This window comes from Propithecus coquereli, unplaced genomic scaffold (assembly GCF_000956105.1).
Source record: "Propithecus coquereli isolate 6110/MARCELLA unplaced genomic scaffold, Pcoq_1.0 Scaffold288, whole genome shotgun sequence".
Lineage (NCBI taxonomy): Eukaryota > Metazoa > Chordata > Mammalia > Primates > Indriidae > Propithecus > Propithecus coquereli.
In genome coordinates, this window is record NW_012148485.1 from 380,141 (window position 1) to 386,551 (window position 6,411).

The following is a 6,411-nucleotide window of genomic DNA, read 5'->3' on the forward strand; positions in this document are numbered from 1 at the left end:
GGGGGGGCAAGGGCAACATACGTAACCTAAACATCTGTACCCCCATGATATGCTGAAAAAAAAAAAAGTGCACGAGGGGCCCAGCCTAGTGCGGGAGTCAGGGATAGTTTGTCAAAGCAGCAACCCTTAGCCAGAGACCAGAAGGTTGAGTGGAGTAACCCAGCGGAAGGAAGCAGGAAAGGCAGGAGAAAGACCCTCCCCGACCTGAAGCGGTTTTCGGTAGGCGAGCTCATCGTAACGACCGAGTATACCAACAACCCCCCCGTGCAGGCACCATTCGAATCAAGTTTCTAAAAATCTGCAAACCATTAACCCCACCGACAGAGCCACCATCCGAACACCAGCTTGAGGAAATTTGTCCCGCTACGGATGGATGTTCTTTGGTGAATAACATGCTTTACCTTTTGAACGTCTCCTTAATCAGATGAAAACAAATGTGAACAAATAAATTTTCAAATCTCATGCATCAGTGCACTGAACAAATAAAGTTTAAATATTCGTGGCCACGAATCAAGAGTTTCAGAGATGTTGTCTCAGAAACAAAACCACATACAGGCTGAGGTAGGAGAGAAAAGGCTTAGTCGATGAGATAATTGATTGCCCAGGTATTCGGTTGTTTTCTTCCCTCCGAGATTAAGTCTAAATTCCGGGAAGCTTATGTAGTTCCAAGGTGTTAGGGCGTGGGCCCCGGGTCCTTCCTGTCTGAATGTTGCCACTGAGATGTCCTTCGTTCCCGCCACCCTGGCCCTTCTGTGTGTCGGCTTCGCGTACAGCTGAACCATCTGCTCTTCTCGCCTTGTTGGGTGAGGAAATGTCTGCAAGACGCTCTGAAGACCCGGGAGCTTAGACTCCCTCCCCAGCAACTCCCTCGCTGATCTTTGAGCTTTGTGCTTCTACTTGTAAGGAAAGCCTGGGGCCCACCCAACAGCCCTCCCCTGGGACTCACTGACAGCTGCCTTCTCTCTTCTCTCTGGCCTCCAGTTCTCTTCCCAGCCCTGGAGGAAACTTTTCTTTTTATTGAGGCTCAGGGTGGAGTGCAATGAGGGAAGTCCTCTTTAATCCCTTTTGTTTACCCTGTGAGTTTTCACGGGTCCCCTAAGGGTGTAGACTTTTGGAAACGAAAGTCAGGAACGCTCCTTTGACTCTTCTTTCAGCCGGTCATATCCTTCTCCTGAAGCAATGGAAAAAGAAAGACCTAGATGTTTGAACAGAGGGAAGGCAGAGGATAGCAGAGTCCTGGCGTTGTGAAAGGTTGCAGCCAACTTTCAAACCAGTCTGGCAGTTTCTCGAAAGGTTAAACATAGAGCTGCCACGTGACTCAGCAGCTCCACTCCTGCGTATATACCCAAGAGAAATGAAAACACATATCCACACAAAAACAAATGTTCATAGTAGTTTTATTCACTACAGCCCAAATTGAAAAATATTAACTCCATCAACTGACGGATAAATAAAGTGCTTTATATGCATACAATGAAATATTACTTAGCAATAAACACGAAAGGCTGGTAGGGATACAGCGTTGGATGAACACTGAACGCATTTATGGGTAGTGAAAGAAACCTAGCACATAAGACCTCACAGTGCATAATTCCATATATATGAATATCCAGAATAGGCAAATCCATAGAGACATAAAACAGATTATGGTTGCTCAGGGTTTGGGGGATTGGGAAGGAATGGGAGTGACAGCTACTGAGTGTGGGGGTTCCTTTTAGGGTGACGAATGTTCTACAGTCGATTGTGGTGATGGTCCCTGAGTTAGTGAATATACTAGAACCATTGCGTTGTAGATTTTAAATCGGTGGATTGTATGGCATGTGATTTATGTCCCACCAAAGCTGTTAAAAAAACAAATCAATTGAAAAAATACTGGCTACTCCCCCTAAAATATTTTTCACCTATATGCACATCGTATATTAATACATATTACAAATATTTTAAAAGTTGGAAGCAGACCTTATGTACAGGTCGTCCTAAATCTGTATTAGGTGCCCAGTTTGATCAAAATACCACGGTAGGTGCTGTGGAACTACAAAGATGAATAAGGCATGTGCTTTCCTTTGAGAAGCTCACGTCCCTTTGACTTCCAGCTGCCGTGGTCTGCAGATGGTATCAGTTATTCATTTCATCTGTCCAAATTAATGTCACACTGTAGTGAGTTGAGAGCAGCAGTTAAAATAATCAAGAGGATAGAAGGATTCAGTAAGAAGTCACACTAAAAAGATTTTTTATTTTTGAGACAGAGTCTCACTCTGTTATCCAGGCTGGAGTGCCGTGGCGTCATCCTAGCTCACAGCAACCTCAAACTCCTGGGCTCAAGCGATCCTCCTGCCTCAGCCTCCCGAGTAGCTGGGACTACAGGCATGCGCCACCACGCCAGGCTAATTCTTCATTTTTTTGTAGAGATGGGGTCTCATTCTTGCTCAGGCTGGTCTCAAACTCCTGGCCTCAAGTGATCCTCCCGCCTGCACCTCCTAGAGAGCTAGGATTACAGGCGTGAGCCGCCACGCCTGGCCAGGATTTTTAACTTTTTAGTCAGCAAAGACAGATGTGGAGAAGGGCTAAGTTGGCTAGAACTGAAGTGTGTGTTTCAAATCTAGGAATTCTCAACTTTGGAATTTTAGTAGAATCCCTGTTCCACCCTGTACTCATTAAGCCACACTCTGGGTGTGAAATACAGGTGTAAGTAGGTCTTTAAAATTTCCCACTTGATTCCAATGTGCTGCCAAGGTTGAAAACTACTGGCTTAGATGCTTTAAGTAGCTTTGCTGCAAATAAGGAAAGGGATACATTACAAAGGGAGTGCAGGCCGGGTGCGGTGGCTCACTCCTGTGATCCTAGCACTCTGGGAGGCCGAGGCGGGAGGATCATTTAAGCTCAGGACTTCGAGACCAGCCTGAGCAAGAGCGAGACCCCATCTCTGCTAAAAAAGAAATACAAAGAAATTAGCTGGACAACTAAAAATATATAGAAAAACTAGCTGGGCATGGTGGCGCACGCCTGTAGTCCCAACTACTCGGGAGGCTGAGGCAGGAGGATCGCTTGAGCCCAGGGGTTGAGGTTGCTGTGAGCTAGGCTGACGCCACAGCACTCTAGCCTGGGCAACAGAGTGAGACTCTGTCTTAAAAAAAAAAAAAAAGAAACGAACAAAAGGGGATGCAGTTAACTAGGGAACGCTTTACCCATCGAAGAGTATGTCTGAAAGGTTAGGCCACAGCTGGTGTGACCTGCCCGGATGAAGTTGAGATGGGACGCAAATCTAGGAGGCGGCTCCCAACATCCTGTTTGTGACAAAGAACTGTCGGAGGGATGGACACAGGAGTTTACAAATGGAGAAAATGGAATCTGGGTTAGAATCCAGAAGAAGCTGTTATCAGTGCATTAAAATGGAGAGGCTAGGCCAAAAAAATGTGCTGAAGTCTATCCAAGAGGAATGGAAGAGGAGGAAGTAAGGGAAGCAGGAATTTTGGGCGTTAACCCCTCGAACACTGGATGCCGACTCTTATGCAGAGCAGACTTTTTGGCTGGGTTCAAGGTAGAAGTGTTATATGGCAGTTAGTCTTATGAGGACCTGTAGGCTGTAATTCGGTCAATTAGAGATATTTGAGGTCCATCACTACCTCATCATGAAAGGTAACCCCATAATTCCTTCAAACATTCACTAGTGTCCACTCTCAGAAACAAAATATTGGGCTGAATAGATTGCTCTTTGGTCTGGATCTGTGGTTTCAATGTTCTAATGTCTTGCATTTATTTTTCTGTTTTTTTTTTAGAATTGATTTGGATGTCCAAAATGAGAGGGGAATTATGACTGGAAGTCTTTGTCCACCACATGATATAAGCAGGGACAAAGGTTTCTGTGTTTGCTCAAGGCTCTGTGCTAAACGGGTTCCGCTTTAGACGTCAGGTTTTTTTGCAAAGCGCTATTTCTCCAGTAGCAGTGGAACTAAACAGAGAATGTCAAACTCCATATGATTGGGGTCTTGGCAGCGGAGTTAGTCTTGGCACTAGGAGCTATTTCCTGGTACAGGAACCGAGAGGAATTGCTTTCCTGTTATGTTTCAACTGTCCAACTCAACTATCTTCTCTCCCAGGGAATCCAGAGACGTGGGCTAGCTTGGTTGTGGGGAAACTTCACCCAGGCTTTTGGGACTGGTGCCCAGGGTTTGCATGGCCAGAAGGGCTGTCTGCGAAGTGAGGAGAGGATACCATGGAAGGGTCCGAAAAAGAGTGAAATCACAGTGCTTTGGAGGACGCTGGCATTTGGCCCCAGAGGCATTAGGTTTAGGATTAAGCCAGAATTGACTTGGCGTCTCTGAAATAACCCTGCGCTGAATGTCTGATGAGGTCTTATGGGGAAACACTGGACATAGTTCATTTCCCCCTTAGGTGACATTTTAAAGAATTTCCCCCAAGTTCCAATTGCCTGTAGGATTTAGCCCTGGCACTTTGAAAAAGTCGGGGTATTTGAGCTTTTGCAGCCCGTGCGCCGGGAAAGGTAAATAGTTCTAGAATTTTCATCCTGCCAACACCATCACAAGACTGTAGTTTTTGCAAAAGAAAATAAGGTTTTGGTGGGTTTTATTTTGATTTTGATGGGATTATTGATATTAAAGTTGGAGAAATGGGTGAGATTTTGGTATGTAAGGGATACTGGGCTTGTGTTATCAGCATCTGATCTAATATCTCTGTATTTGACTATTGGTCAAATCCTTGAGTTGGAAAAGCAAAGCTGTTAAGCGTTGGAATTGTCTCAATTTTGTTTTTATTTTTTTATGTTGACACTATTTGATTAAAGCTGTCGCACATTCAGCTTATTTTCTTAAAGTTTGTTATAGAGGCGACCAAAGTTCTACAGATTTGTAAATAAATTATATCTGACTATACATAACCTGGGTTACATTCTTGGGTGAATCATATCAACGTTGACAGACTGTTTAAATAAACACGCTAGAAAAGGTTAAACAGAGGTTAAACAGTTTATTCTCCCCTTCCTACCAAGATCCTTAGGCATTTGCATTCGCCCATAAAAATTTCTATTTTACTCAACAAAAATTTTAAGAACAAAAAATTTTGTGATCGAGCTTAGTAAAACCTACTAATATTCCTTTATATAAAAAGCATGTTAATCTTTTACATTTCTAATTGTTCATTTAATATAAACAAATCATGTTTTAAAAAGTTGCTGCTCCTAAAGCGTCATAATATAAAAACTGTTTGATGCTGATACTTTCTCTGTATAGCATCAACAGGAGTTTTAACTTTTAACAAAGTTTATGGACAGATTGGGCCTTGTGGGGAAAAGGATATAAATAAATGAGTTAGAAAATTGGATTTCCTTTGTGTTCCTAATAAGGCCCAGCACGCTTAAATTCTTTCTATGACAGACCTCATTTCTTTGAACACTTGACCCAAATTGGGCCACTGTTCCCTGCCCCACCGGCTTCATGCGACCCAATTTTAGACCTGTCTTGGAATTTTTCATTCAGGGGCTAGAAATAAATAATTATTTTTCTTTTTTGACCAGGAAGCTATTAGGATGTGAGTCTGTCACCACAGGCCGCCATATTCCTCTTTGCATGGAGATGTCATTTTGGAGAATGAGAGAGTGAGGACAAAGGCAAATAAGTAAGCAGAAAGAAACAGAGATGGTCACAGTCATAGGAGACTTGCAAAAAAATGAAACATAGTAGAGTCACTTAAGTCCACTCACAGCTTGGCCATAGTGTTCAGTGTGGTGAGAAGCTGTTGCATTTATTATTGGGATGCTATTGAAGACACTCATCCATTGTGTCATCCAGTGTGTTCTTTTGTAGGGGACACATGCCCCACTCTTCCCGTATCCGTGGGGAGACAGAGCCCTGCTGTTCCGTTCCTGGCCTCTCTTGCCATTCTTGCTTCTTCCATGGCAAACGCAGCACCTGGTTTGATTGGATAAATGTGGACGAAGGTTTGAGGGCGCTCAGCTAGCTGCCTCCCTTTCTCCTCTCCTCAGGAGTCTGCTGCCCGCACAGAGCCTGTGCTCTGGTCTGCTTTGATGATAAGTACGATGAAGCACTTAGCGGGGGGGAAAAATGAGATGATTCACGGATAGAGAGGATAGATGGATGCATAATTACAGAATAAAGCCAGAACAGGAGAATGTTAAAGTAGAATTTAGGTAGTGGGAATATGCGTGTTAACGGTACAATTTTTTAAATTCTGCTGTATGTTTGAACACGGTCATACGAAAAAGTTGGGGAAAACCAGTATGCTCTGTGATGGTCTAGCTTGACACAGGCATTTGATATAAGCTGGGAGGCTGACAGAGATTGTCTTATTAAAAAAGAGCCTGGTGTCAGGTGTTGAGTTTGCAGATCCCATTGGTATTACGACCAGGTGTAAGTCTAGCCGCACAGCTTCAGAAAG